At 45.3% G+C, this 24291-nt stretch overlaps 1 protein-coding gene across 1 annotated transcript in view; it reads left to right on the forward strand.

Annotated features, from left to right (window-relative positions):
• The window catches only part of ankrd29 (ankyrin repeat domain 29), a 1085233-nt gene that overhangs the window by 140457 nt on the left and 920485 nt on the right, over window positions 1–24291 (forward strand). The gene's annotated exons all lie outside the window — the stretch shown is intronic.

Here is a 24291-nt window from a genome sequence, read left to right on the forward strand (position 1 = left end):
CACTGTTAGTGTATCTGGTACCTCACTGTCAGTGTATCTGGTAGCTCACTGTTAGTGTATCTAGCAGCTCACTGTTAGTGTCCCGGGTACCTCGCTGTTAGTGTATCTGGTCCCTCGCTGTTAGTGTATCTGGTACATCGCTGTTAATGTATCTGGTACCTAGCTGTTAGTGTATCTGGTACCTCACTGTTAGTGTTTCTGGTACCTCACTGTTAGTGTATCTGGTACCTCTCTGCTGTGTATCTGGTACCTCACTGTTAGTGTACCTGGTACCTCACTGTTAGTGTATCTGGCACCTCACTGTTAGTGTATCTGGTACCTCACTGTTAGTGTATCTGATACCTTGCTGTTAGTGTATCTGGTACCTAGCTATGAGTGTATCTGGTACCTCGCTGTTCGTCTACCTGGTACGTCGCTGTTAGTGTCTCTGGTACCTCACGGTTAGTGTATCTTGTACCTCACTGTTAGTGTATCTAGTACCTCACTGTCAGTGTATCTGGTAGCTCACTGTTAGTGTATCTAGCAGCTCACTGTTAGTGTCCCGGGTACCTCGCTGTTAGTGTATCTGGTCCCTCGCAGTTAGTGTATCTGGTACATCGCTGTTAGTGTATCTGGTACCTAGCTGTTAGTGTATCTGGTACCTCACTGCTGGTGTATCTGGTACCTGACTGTTAGTGTATCTGGTACCTCACTGTTAGTGTATCTGGTACCTCACTGTTCGTGTATCTGGTACCTCGCTGTTAGTGTATCTGTTACCTCGCTGTTAGTGTATCTGGTACCTCACTGTTAGTGTATCTGGTACCTCACTGTTATTGTATCTGGTACCTCGCTGTTAGTATATCTGGTACCCTCGCTTTTAGTGTATCTGGTACCTCACTGTCAGTGTATCTGGTACCTCACTGTTAGTGTATCTGGTACCTCGCTGTTAGTGTATCTGGTACCTCGCTGTTAGTGTACCTGGTACCTCACTGTTAGTGTATCTGGTATTTCGCTGTTAGTGTATCTGGTCCCTCACTGTTAGTGTATCTGGTACCACGCTGTTAGTGTATCTTGTATCTCGCTGTTAGTGTATCTGGTAGCTAGCTGTTAGTGTATCTTGTACCTCGCTGTTAGTGTATCTTGTACCTCGCTGTTAGTGTATCTGGTACCTAGCTGTTAGTGTATCTGGTACCTAGCTGTTAGTATATTTGGTACCTCGCTGTTAGTGAATCTGGTTCCTCGCTGTTAGTGCATCTTGCACCTCGCTGTTAGTGTATCTGGTACCTAGCTGTTAGTGTATTTGGTACCTCGCTGTTAGTGTATTTGCAACCTCGCTGTTAGTGAATCTGGTACCTCGCTGTTAGTGTATCTGGTATCTCGCTGTTAGTGTATCTGGTACCTAGCTGTTAGTGTATTTGGTACGTCGCTGTTAGTGCATCTGGTACCTCGCTGTTCGTGTATCTGGTACCTCGCTGTTAGTGTATCTGGTACCTCTTTGTTAGTGTATCTGGTACCTGGCTGTTAGTGTATCTGGTACCTCACTGTTAGTGTATCTGGTAGCTCGCTGTTAGTGTATCTGGTACCTCGCTGTTCGTGTATCTGGTACCTCGCTGTTAGTGTATCTGCTGCCTCACTGTTAGTGTATCTGGTAGCTCGCTGTTAGTGTATCTGGTACCTCGCTGTTAGTGTATCTGGTACCTCGATGTTAGTGTATCTGGTACCTCACTGTTAGTGTATCTGGTACCTCGCTGTTAATGTATCTGGTACCTCGATTTTAGTATATCTGGTAGCTCACTGTTAGTGTATCTGGTACCTCACTGTTAGTGTATCTGTTACCTCACTGTTAGTGTATCTGGTACCTAACTGTCAGTGTATCTGGTACCTCGCTGTTAGTGTATCTGGTACCTGGCTGTTAGTGTATCTGTTACCTCACTGTTGGTGTATCTGGTACCTCACTGTTAGTGTATCTGGTACCTCGCTGTTAGTGTATCTGGTACCTTACTGTTAGTGTATCTGGTACCTCACTGTTAGTGTATCTGGTACCTCGCTGTTAGTGTATCTGGTAGCTCACTGTTAGTGTATCTGGTACCTCGCTGTTAGTGTATCTGGTACCTCGCTGTTAGTGTATCTGGTAGCTCGCTGTTAGTGTATCTGGTACCTCACTGTTAGTGTATCTGGTACCTCACTGTTATTGTATCTGGTACCTCGCTGTTAGTTTATCTGGTACCCTCGCTTTTAGTGTATCTGGTACCTCACTGTCAGTGTATCTGGTACCTCACTGTTAGTGTATCTGGTACCTCGCTGTTAGTGTATCTGGTACCTCGCTGTTAGTGTACCTGGTACCTCACTGTTAGTGTATCTGGTATTTCGCTGTTAGTGTATCTGGTCCCTCACTGTTAGTGTATCTGGTACCTCGCTGTTAGTGTATCTTGTATCTCGCTGTTAGTGTATCTGGTAGCTAGCTGTTAGTGTATCTTGTACCTCGCTGTTAGTGTATCTTGTACCTCGCTGTTAGTGTATCTGGTACCTAGCTGTTAGTGTATCTGGTACCTAGCTGTTAGTATATTTGGTACCTCGCTGTTAGTGAATCTGGTACCTCGCTGTTAGTGCATCTTGCACCTCGCTGTTAGTGTATCTGGTACCTAGCTGTTAGTGTATTTGGTACCTCGCTGTTAGTGTATTTGCAACCTCGCTGTTAGTGAATCTGGTACCTCGCTGTTAGTGTATCTGGTATCTCGCTGTTAGTGTATCTGGTACCTAGCTGTTAGTGTATTTGGTACGTCGCTGTTAGTGCATCTGGTACCTCGCTGTTCGTGTATCTGGTACCTCGCTGTTAGTGTATCTGGTACCTCTTTGTTAGTGTATCTGGTACCTGGCTGTTAGTGTATCTGGTACCTCACTGTTAGTGTATCTGGTAGCTCGCTGTTAGTGTATCTGGTACCTCGCTGTTCGTGTATCTGGTACCTCGCTGTTAGTGTATCTGCTGCCTCACTGTTAGTGTATCTGGTAGCTCGCTGTTAGTGTATCTGGTACCTCGCTGTTAGTGTATCTGGTACCTCGATGTTAGTGTATCTGGTACCTCACTGTTAGTGTATCTGGTACCTCGCTGTTAATGTATCTGGTACCTCGATTTTAGTATATCTGGTAGCTCACTGTTAGTGTATCTGGTACCTCACTGTTAGTGTATCTGTTACCTCACTGTTAGTGTATCTGGTACCTAACTGTCAGTGTATCTGGTACCTCGCTGTTAGTGTATCTGGTACCTGGCTGTTAGTGTATCTGTTACCTCACTGTTGGTGTATCTGGTACCTCACTGTTAGTGTATCTGGTACCTCGCTGTTAGTGTATCTGGTACCTTACTGTTAGTGTATCTGGTACCTCACTGTTAGTGTATCTGGTACCTCGCTGTTAGTGTATCTGGTAGCTCACTGTTAGTGTATCTGGTACCTCGCTGTTAGTGTATCTGGTACCTCGCTGTTAGTGTATCTGGTAGCTCGCTGTTAGTGTATCTGGTACCTCACTGTTAGTGTATCTGGTACCTCGCTGTTAGTGTATCTGGTACCTCACTGTTAGTGTATCTGGTACCTCGCTGTTAGTGTATCTGGTACGTCGCTGTTAGTGTATCTGGTACCTCGCTGTGAATGTATCTGGTACCTCGATTTTAGTATATCTGGTAGCTCACTGTTAGTGTATCTGGTACCTCACTGTTAGTGTATCTGTTACCTCACTGTTAGTGTATCTGGTACCTAACTGTTGGTGTATCTGGTACCTCGCTGTTAGTGTATCTGGTACCTGGCTGTTAGTGTATCTGGTACCTCACTGTTAGTGTATCTGTTACCTCACTGTTAGTGTATCTGGTACCTCTCTGTTAGTGTTTCTGGTACCTCACTGTTAGTGTATTTGGTACCTCACTGTTAGTGTATCTGGTACCTCACTGTTAGTGTATCTGGTACCTCACTGTTAGTGTATCTGGTACCTCACTGTTAGTGTCTCTGGTAGCTCACTGTTAGTGTACCTGGTACCTCACTGTTAGTGTATCTGGAACATCGCTGTTAGTGTATCTGGTACCTCACTGTAAGTGTTTCTGGTACCTCACTGTTATTGTATCTGGTATCTCGCTGTTAGTGTATCTGGTACCTCACTGTTAGTGTATCTGGTACCTCACTGTTCGTTTATCTGGTACATCGCTGTTAGTGTATCTGGTACCTCACTGTTAGTGTATCTGGTACCTCACTGTTAGTGTATCTGGTACCTCACTGTTAGTGTATCTGTTACATCGCTGTTAGTGTATCTGGTACCTCGCTGTTAGTGTAGCTGGTACCTCACTGTTAGTGTATCTGGTACCTCGCTGTTAGTGTATCTGGTACCTCGCTGTTAGTGTATCTGGTACCTCGCTGTTAGTTAATCTGGTACCTAGCTGTTAGTGTATCTGGGATGTCGCTGTTATTGTATCTGCTACGTCGCTGTTAGTGTATCTGGTACCTCGCTGTTAGTGTATCTGCTACCTCGATTTTAGTATATCTGGTAGCTCACTGTTAGTGTATCTGGTACCTCACTGTTAGTTTATCTGGTACCTAGCTGTTAGTGTATCTGGTACCTCACTGTTAGTGTATCTGTTCCCTCGCTATTAGTGTATCTGGTACCTCGCTGTTAGTGTATCTGGTACCTCGCTGTTTGTGTATCTGGTACCTCACTGTTAGTGTATCTGGTACCTCACTGTTAGTGTATCTGGTACCTCGCTGTTAGTGTATCTGGTAACTCATGTTAGTGTATCTGGTACCTCGCTGTTAGTGTATCTGATACGTCGCTGTTAGTGTATCTGGTACCTCGCTGTTAATGTATCTGGTACCTCAATGTTAGTTTATCTGGTACCTCACTGTTAGTGTAGCAGGTAGCTCACTGTTAGTGTATCTAGCAGCTCACTGTTAGTGTCCCGGATACCTCGCTGTTAGTGTATCTGGTACCTCACTGTTAGTGTCCCTGGTACCTCACTGTTCGTGTATCTGGTCCCTCGCTGTTAGTGTATCCGGTAACTCGCTCTTAGTGGATCTGGTACCTCACTGTTAGTGTATCTGGTACCTCACTGTTAGTGTATCTGGTAGCTCGCTGTTAGTGTATCTGGTACCTCACTGTTAGTGCATCTGGTACCTCACTGTTAGTGTATCTGGTACCTCACTGTTCGTGTATCTGGTACCTCGCTGTGAGTGTGTCTGGTTGCTCGCTGTTATTGTATCTGGTAGCTCATTGTCAGTGTATCTAGCAGCTCACTGTTAGTGTCCCGGGTACCTCGCTGTTAGTGGATCTGGTACCTCACTGTTAGTGTATCTGGTACCTCACTGTTAGTGTATCTGTTACCTCACTGTGAGTGTACCTGGTACATCGCTGTTAATGTATGTGGTACCTCACTGTTAGTGTAGCTGGTACCTCTCTGTTATTGTATCTGGTACCTCGCTGTTGGTGTATCTGGTACCTCGCTGTTAGTGTATCTGGTACCTCTTTGTGAGTGTATCTGGTACCTGGCTGTTAGTGTATCTGGTACCTCACTGTTAGTGTATCTGGTAGCTCGCTGTTAGTGTATCTGGTACCTCGCTGTTCGTGTATCTGGTACCTCGCTGTTAGTGTATCTGGTACCTCACTGTTAGTGTATCTGGTAGCTCGCTGTTAGTGTATCTGGTACAACGCTGTTAGTGTATCTGGTCCCTCGATGTTAGTGTATCTGGTACCTCACTGTTAGTGTATCTGGTACCTCGCTGTTAGTGTATCTGGTACGTCGCTGTTAGTGTATCTGGTACCTCGCTGTTAATGTATCTGGTACCTCGATTTTAGTATATCTGGTAGCTCACTGTTAGTGTATCTGGTACCTCACTGTTAGTGTATCTGTTACCTCACTGTTAGTGTCCCTGGTACCTCACTGTTAGTGTATCTGGTCCCTCGCTGTTAGTGTATCTGGTAACTCGCTCTTAGTGGATCTGGTACCTCACTGTTAGTGTATCTGGTACCTCGCTGTGAGTGTGTCTGGTTGCTCGCTGTTATTGTATCTGGTAGCTCATTGTCAGTGTATCTAGCAGCTCACTGTTAGTGTCCCGGGAACCTCGCTGTAAGTGGATCTGGTACCTCACTGTTAGTGTATCTGGTACCTCACTGTTAGTGTATCTGGTACCTCACTGTGAGTGTACCTGGTACATCGCTGTTAATGTATGTGGTACCTCACTGTTAGTGTATCTGGTACCTCACTGTTAATGTATCTGGTACCTCGCTGTTAGTGTATCTGGTGCCTCACTGTTAGTGTATCTGGTAGCTCGCTGTTAGTGTAGCTGGTACGTCTCTGTTATTGTATCTGGTACCTCGCTGTTCGTGTATCTGGTACCTCGCTGTTAGTGTATCTGGTACCTCTTTGTGAGTGTATCTGGTACCTGGCTGTTAGTGTATCTGGTACCTCACTGTTAGTGTATCTGGTAGCTCGCTGTTACTGTATCTGGTACCTCACTGTTAGTGTATCTGGTAGCTCGCTGTTAGTGTATCTGGTACCACGCTGTTAGTGTATCTGGTACCTCGATGTTAGTGTATCTGGTACCTCACTGTTAGTGTATCTGGTAGCTCGCTGTTAGTGTATCTGGTACCACGCTGTTAGTGTATCTGGTACCTCGATGTTAGTGTATCTGGTACCTCGCTGTTCGTGTATCTGGTACCTCGCTGTTAGTGTATCTGGTACCTCACTGTTAGTGTATCTGGTAGCTCGCTGTTAGTGTATCTGGTACCACGCTGTTAGTGTATCTGGTACCTCGATGTTAGTGTATCTGGTACCTCACTGTTAGTGTATCTGGTACCTCGCTGTTAGTGTATCTGGTACGTCGCTGTTAGTGTATCTGGTACCTCGCTGTTAATGTATCTGGTACCTCGATTTTAGTATATCTGGTAGCTCACTGTTAGTGTATCTGGTACCTCACTGTTAGTGTATCTGTTACCTCACTGTTAGTGTATCTGGTACCTAACTGTTAGTGTATCTGGTACCTCGCTGTTAGTGTATCTGGTACCTGGCTGTTCGTGTATCTGGTACCTCACTGTTAGTGTATCTGGTACCTCACTGTTAGTGTATCTGGTACCTCGCTGTTAGTGTATCTGGTACCTTACTGTTAGTGTATCTGGTACCTCACTGTTAGTGTATCTGGTACCTCGCTGTTAGTGTATCTGGTAGCTCGCTGTTAGTGCATCTGGTACCTCACTGTTAGTGTATCTGGTACCTCGCTGTTAGTGTATCTGGTACCTCGCTGTTAGTGTATCTGGTAGCTCGCTGTTAGTGTATCTGGTACCTCACTGTTAGTGTATCTGGTAGCTCGCTGTTAGTGTAGCTGGTACGTCTCTGTTATTGTATCTGGTACCTCGCTGTTCGTGTATCTGGTACCTCGCTGTTAGTGTATCTGGTACCTCTTTGTGAGTGTATCTGGTACCTGGCTGTTAGTGTATCTGGTACCTCACTGTTAGTGTATCTGGTAGCTCGCTGTTACTGTATCTGGTACCTCACTGTTAGTGTATCTGGTAGCTCGCTGTTAGTGTATCTGGTACCACGCTGTTAATGTATCTGGTACCTCGATGTTAGTGTATCTGGTACCTCACTGTTAGTGTATCTGGTAGCTCGCTGTTAGTGTATCTGGTACCACGCTGTTAGTGTATCTGGTACCTCGATGTTAGTGTATCTGGTACCTCGCTGTTCGTGTATCTGGTACCTCGCTGTTAGTGTATCTGGTACCTCACTGTTAGTGTATCTGGTAGCTCGCTGTTAGTGTATCTGGTACCACGCTGTTAGTGTATCTGGTACCTCGATGTTAGTGTATCTGGTACCTCACTGTTAGTGTATCTGGTACCTCGCTGTTAGTGTATCTGGTACGTCGCTGTTAGTGTATCTGGTACCTCGCTGTTAATGTATCTGGTACCTCGATTTTAGTATATCTGGTAGCTCACTGTTAGTGTATCTGGTACCTCACTGTTAGTGTATCTGTTACCTCACTGTTAGTGTATCTGGTACCTAACTGTTAGTGTATCTGGTACCTCGCTGTTAGTGTATCTTGTACCTGGCTGTTCGTGTATCTGGTACCTCACTGTTAGTGTATCTGGTACCTCACTGTTAGTGTATCTGGTACCTCGCTGTTAGTGTATCTGGTACCTTACTGTTAGTGTATCTGGTACCTCACTGTTAGTGTATCTGGTACCTCGCTGTTAGTGTATCTGGTAGCTCGCTGTTAGTGCATCTGGTACCTCACTGTTAGTGTATCTGGTACCTCGCTGTTAGTGTATCTGGTACCTCGCTGTTAGTGTATCTGGTACCTCACTGTTAGTGTATCTGGTACCTCGCTGTTAGTGTATCTGGTACCTCACTGTTAGTGTATCTGGTACCTCGCTGTTAGTGTATCTGGTACGTCGCTGTTAGTGTATCTGGTACCTCGCTGTTAATGTATCTGGTACCTCGATTTTAGTATATCTGGTAGCTCACTGTTAGTGTATCTGGTACCTCACTGTTAGTGTATCTGTTACCTCACTGTTAGTGTATCTGGTACCTAACTGTTGGTGTATCTGGTACCTCGCTGTTAGTGTATCTGGTACCTGGCTGTTAGTGTATCTGGTACCTCACTGTTAGTGTATCTGGTACCTCGCTGTTAGTGTTTCTGGTACCTCACTGTTAGTGTATTTGGTACCTCACTGTTCGTGTATCTGGTACCTCACTGAAAGTGTATCTGGTACCTCACTGTTAGTGTATCTGGTACCTCACTGTTAGTGTATCTGGTACCTCACTGTTAGTGTATCTGGTAGCTCACTGTTAGTGTACCTGGTACCTCACTGTTAGTGTATCTGGAACATCGCTGTTAGTGTATCTGGTACCTCATTGTAAGTGTTTCTGGGACCTCACTGTTAGTGTATCTGGTACCTCGCTGTTAGTGTATCTGGTACCTCACTGTTAGTGTATCTGGTACCTCACTGTTAGTGTATCTGGTACCTCACTGTTAGTGTATCTGTTACCTCGCTGTTAGTGTATCTGGTACCTCGCTGTTAGTGTAGCTGGTACCTCTCTGTTAGTGTATCTGGTACCTCGCTGTTAGTGTATCTGGTACCTCGCTGTTAGTTAATCTGGTACCTAGCTGTTAGTGTATCTGGTACCTCACTGTTAATGTATCTGGTACCTCGCTGTTAGTGTATCTGGTACGTCGCTGTTAGTGTATCTGGTACCTCGCTGTTAATGTATCTGGTACCTCGATTTTAGTATATCTGGTAGCTCACTGTTAGTGTATCTGGTACCTCACTGTTAGTGTATCTGTTACCTCACTGTGAGTGTATCTGGTACCTAACTGTTAGTGTATCTGGTACCTCGCTGTTAGTGTATCTGGTACCTGGCTGTTAGTGTATCTGGTACCTCACTGTTAGTGTATCTGGTACCTCACTGTTAGTGTATCTGGTACCTCGCTGTTAGTGTATCTGGTACCTTACTGTTAGTGTATCTGGTACCTCACTGTTAGTGTATCTGGTACCTCGCTGTTAGTGTATCTGGTAGCTCGCTGTTAGTGTATCTGGTAACTCACTGTTAGTGTATCTGGTACCTCGCTGTTAGTGTATCTGGTACCTCGCTGTTACTGTATCTGGTAGCTCGCTGTTAGTGTATCTGGTACCTCACTGTTAGTGTATCTGGTACCTCGCTGTTAGTGTATCTGGTACCTCACTGTTAGTGTATCTGGTACCTCGCTGTTAGTGTATCTGGTACGTCGCTGTTAGTGTATCTGGTACCTCGCTGTTAATGTATCTGGTACCTCGATTTTAGTATATCTGGTAGCTCACTGTTAGTGTATCTGGTACCTCACTGTTAGTGTATCTGTTACCTCACTGTTAGTGTATCTGGTACCTAACTGTTGGTGTATCTGGTACCTCGCTGTTAGTGTATCTGGTACCTAACTGTTGGTGTATCTGGTACCTCGCTGTTAGTGCATCTGGTACCTCACTGTTAGTGTATCTGGTACCTCGCTGTTAGTGTTTCTGGTACCTCACTGTTAGTGTATTTGGTACCTCACTGTTAGTGTATCTGGTACCTCACTGTTAGTGTATCTGGTACCTCACTGTTAGTGTATCTGGTACCTCACTGTTAGTGTATCTGGTAGCTCACTGTTAGTGTACCTGGTACCTCACTGTTAGTGTATCTGGAACATCGATGTTAGTGTATCTGGTACCTCACTGTAAGTGTTTCTGGTACCTCACTGTTAGTGTATCTGGTATCTCGCTGTTAGTGTATCTGGTACCTCACTGTTAGTGTATCTGGTACCTCACTGTTCGTTTATCTGGTACATCGCTGTTAGTGTATCTGGTACCTCACTGTTAGTGTATCTGGTACCTCACTGTTAGTGTATCTGGTACCTCACTGTTAGTGTATCTGTTACCTCGCTGTTAGTGTATCTGGTACCTCGCTGTTAGTGTAGCTGGTACCTCACTGTTAGTGTATCTGGTACATCGCTGTTAGTGTATTTGGTACCTCGCTGTTAGTGTATCTGGTACCTCGCTGTTAGTTAATTAGGTACCTAGCTGTTAGTGTATCTGGGACGTCGCTGTTATTGTATCTGGTACGTCGCTGTTAGTGTATCTGGTACCTCGCTGTTAGTGTCTCTGCTACTTCGATTTTAGTATATCTGGTAGCTCACTGTTAGTGCATCTGGTACCTCACTGTTAGTTTATCTAGTACCTAGCTGTTAGTGTATCTGGTACCTCACTGTTAGTGTATCTGTTCCCTCGCTATTAGTGTATCTGGTACCTCGCTGTTAGTGTATCTGGTACCTCGCTGTTAGTGTATCTGGTACCTCGCTGTTTGTGTATCTGGTACCTCACTGTTAGTGTATCTGGTACCTCACTGTTAGTGTATCTGGTACCTCGCTGTTAGTGTATCTGGTAACTCATGTTAGTGTATCTGGTACCTCGCTGTTAGTGTATCTGATACGTCGCTGTTAGTGTATCTGGTACCTCGCTGTTAATGTATCTGGTACCTCAATGTTAGTGTATCTGGTACCTCACTGTTAGTGTAGCAGGTAGCTCACTGTTAGTGTATCTAGCAGCTCACTGTTAGTGTCCCGGATACCTCGCTGTTAGTGTATCTGGTACCTCACTGTTAGTGTCCCTGGTACCTCACTGTTAGTGTATCTGGTCCCTCGCTGTTAGTGTATCTGGTAACTCGCTCTTCGTGGATCTGGTACCTCACTGTTAGTGTATCTGGTACCTCACTGTTAGTGTATCTGGTACCTCGCTGTTAGTGTATCTGGTACCTCACTGTTAGTGCATCTGGTACCTCACTGTTAGTGTATCTGGTACCTCACTGTTCGTGTATCTGGTACCTCGCTGTGAGTGTGTCTGGTTGCTCGCTGTTATTGTATCTGGTAGCTCATTGTCAGTGTATCTAGCAGCTCACTGTTAGTGTCCCGGATACCTCGCTGTTAGTGGATCTGGTACCTCACTGTTCGTGTATCTGGTACCTCACTGTTAGTGTATCTGGTACCTCACTGTGAGTGTACCTGGTACATCGCTGTTAATGTATGTGGTACCTCACTGTTAGTGTATCTGGTACCTCACTGTTAATGTATCTGGTACCTCGCTGTTAGTGTATCTGGTGCCTCACTGTTAGTGTATCTGGTAGCTCGCTGTTAGTGTAGCCGATACCTCTCTGTTATTGTATCTGGTACCTCGCTGTTCGTGTATCTGGTACCTCGCTGTTAGTGTATCTGGTACCTCACTGTTAGTGTATCTGGTACCTCACTGTTAGTGTATCTGGTACCTCACTGTTAGCGTATCTGGTAGCTCACTGTTAGTGTACCTGGTACCTCACTGTTAGTGTATCTGGAACATCGCTGTTAGTGTATCTGGTACCTCACTGTAAGTGTTTCTGGTACCTCACTGTTAGTGTATCTGGTATCTCGCTGTTAGTGTATCTGGTACCTCACTGTTAGTGTATCTGGTACCTCACTGTTCGTTTATCTGGTACATCGCTGTTAGTGTATCTGGTACCTCACTGTTAGTGTATCTGGTACCTCACTGTTAGTGTATCTGGTACCTCACTGTTAGTGTATCTGTTACCTCGCTGTTAGTGTATCTGGTACCTCGCTGTTAGTGTAGCTGGTACCTCGCTGTTAGTTAATCAGGTACCTAGCTGTTAGTGTATCTGGGACGTCGATGTTATTGTATCTGGTACGTCGCTGTTAGTGTATCTGGTACCTCGCTGTTAGTGTATCTGCTACTTCGATTTTAGTATATCTGGTAGCTCACTGTTAGTGCATCTGGTACCTCACTGTTAGTGTATCTGTTCCCTCGCTATTAGTGTATCTGGTACCTCGCTGTTAGTGTATCTGGTACCTCGCTGTTAGTGTATCTGGTACCTCGCTGTTTGTGTATCTGGTACCTCACTGTTAGTGTATCTGGTACCTCACTGTTAGTGTATCTGGTACCTCGCTGTTAGTGTATCTGGTAACTCATGTTAGTGTATCTGGTACCTCGCTGTTAGTGTATCTGATACGTCGCTGTTAGTGTATCTGGTACCTCGCTGTTAATGTATCTGGTACCTCAATGTTAGTGTATCTGGTACCTCACTGTTAGTGTAGCAGGTAGCTCACTGTTAGTGTATCTAGCAGCTCACTGTTAGTGTCCCGGATACCTCGCTGTTAGTGTATCTGGTACCTCACTGTTAGTGTCCCTGGTACCTCACTGTTAGTGTATCTGGTCCCTCGCTGTTAGTGTATCTGGTAACTCGCTCTTCGTGGATCTGGTACCTCACTGTTAGTGTATCTGGTACCTCACTGTTAGTGTATCTGGTACCTCGCTGTTAGTGTATCTGGTACCTCACTGTTAGTGCATCTGGTACCTCACTGTGAGTGTGTCTGGTTGCTCGCTGTTATTGTATCTGGTAGCTCATTGTCAGTGTATCTAGCAGCTCACTGTTAGTGTCCCGGGTACCTCGCTGTTAGTGGATCTGGTACCTCACTGGCAGTGTATCTGGTACCTCACTGTTAGTGTATCTGGTACCTCACTATTAGTGTATCTGGTACCTCGCTGTTAGTGTATCTGGTACCTCGCTGTTAGTGTATCTGGTACCTTTGTGTTTGTGTATCTGGTACCTCACTGTTAGTGTATCTGGTACCTCACTGTTAGTGTATCTGGTACCTCACTGTTAGTGTATCTGGTACCTCACTGTTAGTGTATCTGGTACCTCACTGTTAGTGTATCTGGTACCTCGCTGTTAGTGTATTGGTACCTCGCTGTTAGTGTATCTGGTACCTCGCTGTTAGTTAATCAGGTACCTAGCTGTTAGTGTATCTGGGACGTCGATGTTATTGTATCTGGTACGTCGCTGTTAGTGTATCTGGTACCTCGCTGTTAGTGTATCTGCTACTTCGATTTTAGTATATCTGGTAGCTCACTGTTAGTGCATCTGGTACCTCACTGTTAGTGTATCTGTTCCCTCGCTATTAGTGTATCTGGTACCTCGCTGTTAGTGTATCTGGTACCTCGCTGTTAGTGTATCTGGTACCTCGCTGTTTGTGTATCTGGTACCTCACTGTTAGTGTATCTGGTACCTCACTGTTAGTGTATCTGGTACCTCGCTGTTAGTGTATCTGGTAACTCATGTTAGTGTATCTGGTACCTCGCTGTTAGTGTATCTGATACGTCGCTGTTAGTGTATCTGGTACCTCGCTGTTAATGTATCTGGTACCTCAATCTTAGTGTATCTGGTACCTCACTGTTAGTGTAGCAGGTAGCTCGCTGTTAGTGTATCTAGCAGCTCACTGTTAGTGTCCCGGATACCTCGCTGTTAGTGTATCTGGTACCTCACTGTTAGTGTCCCTGGTACCTCACTGTTAGTGTATCTGGTCCCTCGCTGTTAGTGTATCTGGTAACTCGCTCTTCGTGGATCTGGTACCTCACTGTTAGTGTATCTGGTACCTCACTGTTAGTGTATCTGGTACCTCGCTGTTAGTGTATCTGGTACCTCACTGTTAGTGCATCTGGTACCTCACTGTGAGTGTGTCTGGTTGCTCGCTGTTATTGTATCTGGTAGCTCATTGTCAGTGTATCTAGCAGCTCACTGTTAGTGTCCCGGGTACCTCGCTGTTAGTGGATCTGGTACCTCACTGGCAGTGTATCTGGTACCTCACTGTTAGTGTATCTGGTACCTCACTATTAGTGTATCTGGTACCTCGCTGTTAGTGTATCTGGTACCTCGCTGTTAGTGTATCTGGTACCTTTGTGTTTGTGTATCTGGTACCTCACTGTTAGTGTATCTGGTACCTCACTGTTAGTGTATCTGGTACCTCGCTGTTAGTGTATCTGGTAACTCATGTTAGTGTATCTGGTACCTCGCTGTTAGTGTATCTGATACGTCGCTGTTAGTGTATCTGGTACCTCGCTGTTAATGTATCTGGTACCTCAATGTTAGTGTATCTGGTACCTCACTGTTAGTGTAGCGGGTAGCTCACTGTTAGTGTATCTAGCAGCTCACTGTTAGTGTCCCGGATACCTCGCTGTTAGTGTATCTGGTACCTCACTGTTAGTGTCCCTGGTACCTCACTGTTAGTGTATCTGGTCCCTCGCTGTTAGTGTATCTGGTAACTCGCTCTTCGTGGATCTGGTACCTCACTGTTAGTGTATCTGGTACCTCACTGTTAGTGTATCTGGTACCTCGCTGTTAGTGTATCTGGTACCTCACTGTTCGTGTATCTGGTACCTCGCTGTGAGTGTGTCTGGTTGCTCGCTGTTATTGTATCTGGTAGCTCATTGTCAGTGTATCTAGTAGCTCACTGTTAGTGTCCCGGGTACCTAGCTGTTAGTGTATCTGGTACCTCACTGTTAGTGTATCTGTTCCCTCGCTATTAGTGTATCTGGTACCTCGCTGTTAGTGTATCTGGTACCTCGCTGTTAGTGTATCTGGTACCTCGCTGTTTGTGTATCTGGTAACTCACTGTTAGTGTATCTGGTACCTCACTGTTAGTGTATCTGGTACCTCGCTGTTAGTGTATCTGGTAACTCATGTTAGTGTATCTGGTACCTCGCTGTTAGTGTATCTGATACGTCGCTGTTAGTGTATCTGGTACCTCGCTGTTAATGTATCTGGTACCTCAATGTTAGTGTATCTGGTACCTCACTGTTAGTGTAGCAGGTAGCTCACTGTTAGTGTATCTAGCAGCTCACTGTTAGTGTCCCGGATACCTCGCTGTTAGTGTATCTGGTACGTCACTGTTAGTGTCCCTGGTACCTCACTGTTAGTGTATCTGGTCCCTCGCTGTTAGTGTATCTGGTAACTCGCTCTTCGTGGATCTGGTACCTCACTGTTAGTGTATCTGGTACCTCACTGTTAGTGTATCTGGTACCTCGCTGTTAGTGTATCTGGTACCTCACTGTTCGTGTATCTGGTACCTCGCTGTGAGTGTGTCTGGTTGCTCGCTGTTATTGTATCTGGTAGCTCATTGTCAGTGTATCTAGCAGCTCACTGTTAGTGTCCCGGGTACCTCGCTGTTAGTGGATCTGGTACCTCAATGTTAGTGTATCTGGTACCTCACTGTTAGTGTATCTGGTACCTCACTGTGAGTGTACCTGGTACATCGCTGTTAATGTATGTGGTACCTCACTGTTAGTGTATCTGGTACCTCACTGTTAATGTATCTGGTACCTCGCTGTTAGTGTATCTGGTGCCTCACTGTTAGTGTATCTGGTAGCTCGCTGTTAGTGTAGCTGGTACCTCTCTGTTATTGTATCTGGTACCTCGCTGTTCGTGTATCTGGTACCTCGCTGTTAGTGTATCTGGTACCTCTTTGTTAGTGTACCTGGTACCTGGCTGTTAGTGTATCTGGTACCTCACTGTTAGTGTATCTGGTAGCTCGCTGTTAGTGTATCTGGTACCTCGCTGTTCGTGTATCTGGTACCTCGCTGTTAGTGTATCTGGTACCTCACTGTTAGTGTATCTGGTAGCTCGCTGTTAGTGTATCTGGTACCTCGCTGTTAGTGTATCTGGTACCTCGATGTTAGTGTATCTGGTACCTCACTTTTAGTGTATCTGGTACCTCGCTGTTAGTGTATCTGGTACGTCGCTGTTAGTGTATCTGGTACCTCGCTGTTAATATATCTGGTACCTCGATTTTAGTATATCTGGTAGCTCACTGTTAGTGTATCTGGTACCTCACTGTTAGTGTATCTGTTACCTCACTGTTAGTGTATCTGGTACCTAACTGTTAGTGTATCTGGTACCTCGCTGTTAGTGTATCTGGTACCTGGCTGTTAGTGTATCTGGTACCTCACTGTTAGTGTATCTGGTACCTCACTGTTAGTGTATCTGGTACCTCGCTGTTAGTGTATCTGGTACCTTACAGTTAGTGTATCTGGTACCTCACTGTTAGTGTATCTGGTACCTCACTGTTAGTGTATCTGGTACCTCACTGTTAATGAATCTGGTACCTCACTGTTAGTGTATCTGGTTCCTCGCTGTTAGTGTATCTGGTACCTCACTGTTAGTGTATCTGGTACCTCACTGTTAGTGTATCTGGTACCTCGCTGTTAGTATATCTGGTACCTCGCTTTTAGTGTATCTGGTACCTCACTGTTAGTGTATCTGGTACCTCACTGTTAGTGTATCTGGTACCTCGCTGTTAGTGTATCTGGTACCTCGCTGTTAGTGTATCTGGTACCTCGCTGTTAGTGTATTTGGTACTTCGCTGTTAGTGCATCTGGTACCTCGCTGTTGGTGTATCTGGTACCTCGCTGTCAGTGTATCTGGTACCTCTTTGTTAGTGTATCTGGTACCTCGCTGTTAGTGTAACTGGTACCTCACTGTTAGTGTATCTGGTAGCTCGCTATTAGTGTATCTGGTACCTCGCTGTTCGTGTATCTGGTACCTCGCTGTTAGTGTATCTGGTACCTCACTGTTCGTGTATGTGGTAGCTCGCTGTTAGTGTATCTGGTACCTCACTGTTAGTGTATCTGGTACCTCACTGTTAGTGTATCTGGTACCTCACTGTTAGTGTACCTGGTACCTCGCTGTTAGTGTATCTGGTACCTCATGTAAGTGTATCTGGTACCTCGCTGTTAGTGTATCTGATACGTCGCTGTTAGTGTATCTGGTACCTCGCTCTTAATGTATCTGGTACCTCGATGTCAGTGTATCTGGTACCTCACTGTTAGTGTATCTGGTACCTCACTGTTAGTGTATCTGGTAGCTCACTGTTAGTGTATCTAGCAGCTCACTGTTAGTGTCCCGGGTACCTCGCTGTTAGTGTATCTGGTACCTCGCTGTTAGTGTACCTGGTACATCGCTGTTAATGTATCTGGTACCTCACTGTTAGTGTATCTGGTACCTCACTGTTAATGTATCTGGTACCTCGCTGTTAGTGTATCTGGTACCTCACTGTTAGTGTATCTGGTAGCTCACTGTCAGTGAATCTGGTACCTCACTGTTAGTGTATCTGGTACCTCGCTGTTTGTGAATCTGGTAGCTCACTGTTAGTGTATCTGGTACCTCACTGTTAGTGTATCTGTTACCTCAATGTTAGTGTATCTGGTACCTAACTGTTAGTGTATCTGGTACCTCTCTATTAGTGTATCTGGTACCTCACTGTTAGTGTACCTGGTACCTCACTGTCAGTGTATCTGGTACCTCACTGTTAGTGTATCTGGTACCTCGCTGTTAGTGTAACTGGTACCTCGCTGTTAGTGTATCTGGTACCTCACTGCTAGTCTATCTGGTACCTCACTGTTAGTGTATCTGGTACCTCACTGTTAGTGTATCTGGTATTTCGCTGTTAGTGTATCTGGTACCTCACTGTTAGTGTATCTTGTACCTCACTGTTAGTGTATGTGGTACATCGCTGTTAGTGTATCTGGTACCTCGCTGTTAGTGTATTTGGTACCTCGCTGTTAGTGCATCTGGTACCTCGCTGTTCGTGTATCTGGTACCTCGCTGTTAGTGTATCTGGTACCTCTTTGTTAGTGTATCTGGTACCTCGCTGTTAGTGTATCTGGTACCTCACTGTTAGTGTATCTGGTAGCTCGCTATCAGTGTATCTGGTACCTCGCTGTTCGTGTATCTGGTATCTCGCTGTTAGTGTATCTGGTACCTCACTGTTAGTGTATCTGGTAGCTCGCTGTGAGTGTATGTGGTACCTCACTGTTGGTGTATCTGGTACCTCGCTGTTAGTGTATCTGGTACCTCACTGTTAGTGTATCTGGTACCTCGCTGTTAGTGTATCTGGTACGTCGCTGTTAGTGTATCTGGTACCTCGCTGTTAATGTATCTGGTACCTCGATTTTAGTATATCTGGTAGCTCACTGTTAGTGTATCTGGTACCTCACTGTTAGTGTATCTGTTACCTCACTGTTAGTGTATCTGGTACCTAAATGTTAGTGTATCTGGTACCTCGCTGTTCGTGTATCTGGTATCTGGCTGTTAGTGTATCTGGTACCTCACTGTTAGTGTATCTGGTATCTCGCTGTTAGTGTATCTGGTACCTCACTGTTAGTGTATCTGGTACCTCACTGTTCGTTTATCTGGTACATCGCTGTTAGTGTATCTGGTACCTCACAGTTAGTGTATCTGGGACCTCACTGTTAGTTTATCTGGTACCTCACTGTTAGTGTATCTGTTACCTCGCTGTTAGTGTATCTGGTACCTCGCTGTTAGTGTATCTGGTACCTCACTGTTAGTGTATCTGGTACCTCACTGTTAATGAATCTGGTACCTCACTGTTAGTGTATCTGGTACCTCGCTGTTAGTGTATCTGGTACCTCACTGTTAGTGTATCTGGTACCTCACTGTTAGTGTATCTGGTACCTCGCTGTTAGTATATCTGGTACCTTGCTTTTAGTGTATCTGGTACCTCACTGTTAGTGTATCTGGTACCTCACTGTTAGTGTATCTGGTACCTCGCTGTTTGTGTATCTGGTACCTCGCTGTTAGTGTATCTGGTACCTCGCTGTTAGTGTATTTTGTACCTCGCTGTTAGTGCATCTGGTACCTCGCTGTTCGTGTATCTGGTACCTCGCTGTTAGTGTATCTGGTACCTCTTTGTTAGTGTATCTGGTACCTCGCTGTTAGTGTAACTGGTACCTCACTGTTAGTGTATCTGGTAGCTCGCTATTAGTGTATCTGGTACCTCGCTGTTCGTGTATCTGGTACCTCGCTGATAGTGTATCTGGTACCTCACTGTTAGTGTATGTGGTAGCTAGCTGTTAGTGTATCTGGTACCTCACTGTTAGTGTATCTGGTACCTCACTGTTAGTGTATCTGGTACCTCGCTGTTTGTGTATCTGGTACCTCACTGTTAGTGTATCTGGTACCTCACTGTTAGTGTATCTGGTACCTCGCTGTTAGTGTATCTGGTACCTCATGTAAGTGTATCTAGTACCTCGCTGTTAGTGTATCTGATACGTCGCTGTTATTGTATCTGGTACCTCGCTCTTAATGTATCTGGTACCTCGATGTCAGTGTATCTGGTACCTCACTGTTAGTGTATCAGGTAGCTCACTGTTAGTGTATCTAGCAGCTCACTGTTAGTGTCCCGGATACCTCGCTGTTAGTGTATCTGGTACCTCACTGTTAGTGTCCCTGGTACCTCACTGTTAGTGTATCTGGTCCCTCGCTGTTAGTGTATCTGGTAACTAGCTCTTAGTGGATCTGGTACCTCACTGTTAGTGTATCTGGTACCTCACTGTTAGTGTATCTGGTACCTCGCTGTTAGTGTATCTGGTACCTCACTGTTAGTGTATCTGGTACCTCACTGTTAGTGTATCTGTTGCCTCACTGTTAGTGTATCTGGTACATCGCTGTTAGTGTATCTGGTACCTCGCTGTTAGTGTATTTGGTACCTCGCTGTTAGTGCATCTGGTACCTCGCTGTTCGTGTATCTGGTACCACGCTGTTAGTGTATCTGGTACCTCTTTGTTAGTGTATCTGGTACCTCGCTGTTAGTGTATCTGGTACCTCACTGTTAGTGTATCTGGTAGCTCGCTATTAGTGTATCTGGTACCTCGCTGTTCGTGTATCTGGTACCTCGCTGTTCGGGTATCTGATACCTCACTGTTCGTGTATCTGGTAGCTCGCTGTTAGTGTATCTGGTACCTCGCTGTTAGTGTATTTGGTACCTCGCTGTTAGTGCATCTGGTACCTCGCTGTTCGTGTATCTGGTACCTCGCTGTTCGTGTATCTGGTACCTCTTTGTTAGTGTATCTGGTACCTCGCTGTTAGTGTATCTGGTACCTCACTGTTAGTGTATCTGGTACCTCACTGTTAGTGTATCTGGTACCTCACTGTTAGTGTATCTGGTACCTCGCTGTTAGTATATCTGGTACCTTGCTTTTAGTGTATCTGGTACCTCACTGTTAGTGTATCTGGTACCTCACTGTTAGTGTATCTGGTACCTCGCTGTTTGTGTATCTGGTACCTCGCTGTTAGTGTATTTGGTACCTCGCTGTTAGTGCATCTGGTACCTCGCTGTTCGTGTATCTGGTACCTCGCTGTTAGTGTATCTGGTACCTCTTTGTTAGTGTATCTGGTACCTCGCTGTTAGTGTAACTTGTACCTCACTGTTAGTGTATCTGGTAGCTCGCTATTAGTGTATCTGGTACCTCGCTGTTCGTGTATCTGGTACCTCGCTGATAGTGTATCTGGTACCTCACTGTTAGTGTATGTGGTAGCTAGCTGTTAGTGTATCTGGTACCTCACTGTTAGTGTATCTGGTACCTCACTGTTAGTGTATCTGGTACCTCGCTGTTTGTGTATCTGGTACCTCACTGTTAGTGTATCTGGTACCTCACTGTTAGTGTATCTGGTACCTCGCTGTTAGTGTATCTGGTACCTCATGTAAGTGTATCTAGTACCTCGCTGTTAGTGTATCTGATACGTCGCTGTTAGTGTATCTGGTACCTGGCTCTTAATGTATCTGGTACCTCGATGTCAGTGTATCTGGTACCTCACTGTTAGTGTATCAGGTAGCTCACTGTTAGTGTATCTAGAAGCTCACTGTTAGTGTCCCCGATACCTCGCTGTTTGTGTATCTGGTACCTCACTGTTAGTGTCCCTGGTACCTCACTGTTAGTGTATCTGGTCCCTCGCTGATAGTGTATCTGGTAACTCGCTCTTAGTGGATCTGGTACCTCACTGTTAGTGTATCTGGTACCTCACTGTTAGTGTATCTGGTACCTCGCTGTTAGTGTATCTGGTACCTCACTGTTAGTGTATCTGGTACCTCACTGTTAGTGTATCTGTTGCCTCACTGTTAGTGTATCTGGTACATCGCTGTTAGTGTATCTGGTACCTCGCTGTTAGTGTATTTGGTACCTCGCTGTTAGTGCATCTGGTACCTCGCTGTTCGTGTATCTGGTACCACGCTGTTAATGTATCTGGTACCTCTTTGTTAGTGTATCTGGTACCTCGCTGTTAGTGCATCTGGTACCTCACTGTTAGTGTATCTGGTAGCTCGCTATTAGTGTATCTGGTACCTCGCTGTTCGTGTATCTGGTACCTCGCTGTTCGTGTATCTGATACCTCACTGTTCGTGTATCTGGTAGCTCGCTGTTAGTGTATCTGGTACCTCGCTGTTAGTGTATTTGGTACCTCGCTGTTAGTGCATCTGGTACCTCGCTGTTCGTGTATCTGGTACCTCGCTGTTAGTGTATCTGGTACCTCTTTGTTAGTGTATCTGGTACCTCGCTGTTAGTGTATCTGGTACCTCACTGTTAGTGTATCTGGTAGCTCGCTATTAGTGTATCTGGTACCTCGCTGTTCGTGTATCTGGTACCTCGCTGTTAGTGTATCTGGTACCTCACTGTTAGTATATCTGGTAGCTCGCTGTGAGTGTATCTGGTACCTCACTGTTGGTGTACCTGGTACCTCGCTGTTAGTGTATCTGGTACTTCACTGTTAGTGTATCTGGTACCTCGCTGTTAGTGTATCTGGTACGTCGCTGTTAGTGTATCTGGTACCTCGCTGTTAATGTATCTGGTACCTCGATTTTAGTATATCTGGTAGCTCACTGTTAGTGTATCTGGTACCTCACTGTTAGTGTATCTGTTACCTCACTGTTAGTGTATCTGGTACCTAACTGTTAGTGTATCTGGTACCTCGCTGTTCGTGTATCTGGTACCTGGCTGTTAGTGTATCTGGTACCTCACTGTTAGTGTATCTGGTATCTCGCTGTTAGTGTATCTGGTACCTCACTGTTAGTGTATCTGGTACCTCACTGTTCGTTTATCTGGTACATCGCTGTTAGTGTATCTGGTACCTCACAGTTAGTGTATCTGGGACCTCACTGTTAGTGTATCTGGTACCTCACTGTTAGTGTATCTGTTACCTCGCTGTTAGTGTATCTGGTACCTCACTGTTAGTGTATCTGGTACCTCACTGTGATTGTATCTGGTACCTCACTGTTTGTGGATCTGGTCCCTCACTGTTCGTGTATCTGGTACCTCGCTGTTAGTGTATCTGGTACCTCGCTGTTAGTGTATCTGGTACCTCACTGTTAGTGTATCTGGTACCTCACTGTTAATGAATCTGGTACCTCACTGTTAGTGTATCTGGTACCTCGCTGTTAGTGTATCTGGTACCTCACTGTTAGTGTATCTGGTACCTCACTGTTAGTGTATCTGGTACCTCGCTGTTAGTATATCTGGTACCTCGCTTTTAGTGTATCTGGTACCTCACTGTTAGTGTATCTGGTACCTCACTGTTAGTGTATCTGGTACCTCGCTGTTAGTGTATCTGGTACCTCGCTGTTAGTGTATCTGGTACCTCGCTGTTAGTGTATTTGGTACCTCGCTGTTAGTGCATCTGGTACCTCGCTGTTCGTGTATCTGGTACCTCGCTGTTAGTGTATCTGGTACCTCTTTGTTAGTGTATCTGGTACCTCGCTGTTAGTGTAACTGGTACCTCACTGTTAGTGTATCTGGTAGCTCGCTATTAGTGTATCTGGTACCTCGCTGTTCGTGTATCTGGTACCTCGCTGTTAGTGTATCTGGTACCTCACTGTTAGTGTATCTGGTAGCTCGCTGTTAGTGTATCTGATACCTCACTGTTAGTGTATCTGGTACCTCACTGTTAGTGTATCTGGTACCTCACTGTTAGTGTATCTGGTAGCTCGCTATTAGTGTATCTGGTACCTCGCTGTTCGTGTATCTGGTACCTCACTGTTAGTGTATCTGGTACCTCGCTGTTAGTGTATCTGGTACGTCGCTGTTAGTGTATCTGGTACCTCGCTGTAAATGTATCTGGTACCTCGATTTTAGTATATCTGGTAGCTCACTGTTAGTGTATCTGGTACCTCACTGTTAGTGTATCTGTTACCTCACTGTTAGTGTATCTGGTACCTAAATGTTAGTGTATCTGGTACCTCGCTGTTCGTGTATCTGGTACCTGGCTGTTAGTGTATCTGGTACCTCACTGTTAGTGTATCTGGTATCTCGCTGTTAGTGTATCTGGTACCTCACTGTTAGTGTATCTGGTACCTCACTGTTCGTTTATCTGGTACATCGCTGTTAGTGTATCGGGTACCTCACAGTTAGTGTATCTGGGACCTCACTGTTAGTGTATCTGGTACCTCACTGTTAGTGTATCTGTTACCTCGCTGTTAGTGTATCTGGTACCTCACTGTTAGTGTATCTGGTACCTCACTGTGATTGTATCTGGTACCTCACTGTTTGTGGATCTGGTACCTCACTGTTCGTGTATCTGGTACCTCACTGTTAGTGTATCTGGTACCTCGCTGTTAGTGTATCTGTTACCTCGCTGTTAGTGTATCTGGTACCTCGCTGTTCGTGTATCTGGTACCTCACTGTTGGTGTATCTGGTACCTCGCTGTTAGTATATCTGGTACCTTGCTTTTAGTGTATCTGGTACCTCACTGTTAGTGTATCTGGTACCTCACTGTTAGTGTATCTGGTACCTCGCTGTTTGTGTATCTGGTACCTCGCTGTTAGTGTATCTGGTACCTCGCTGTTAGTGTATTTGGTACCTCGCTGTTAATGCATCTGGTACCTCGCTGTTCGTGTATCTGGTACCTCGCTGTTAGTGTATCTGGTACCTCTTTGTTAGTGTATCTGGTACCTCGCTGTTAGTGTAACTGGTACCTCACTGTTAGTGTATCTGGTAGCTCGCTATTAGTGTATCTGGTACCTCGCTGTTCGTGTATCTGGTACATCGCTGATAGTGTATCTGGTACCTCACTGTTAGTGTATGTGGTAGCTCGCTGTTAGTGTATCTGGTACCTCACTGTTAGTGTATCTGGTACCTCACTGTTAGTGTATCTGGTACCTCGCTGTTTGTGT

This window comes from Pristiophorus japonicus, chromosome 1 (assembly GCF_044704955.1).
Source record: "Pristiophorus japonicus isolate sPriJap1 chromosome 1, sPriJap1.hap1, whole genome shotgun sequence".
Taxonomy (NCBI): domain Eukaryota; kingdom Metazoa; phylum Chordata; class Chondrichthyes; family Pristiophoridae; genus Pristiophorus; species Pristiophorus japonicus.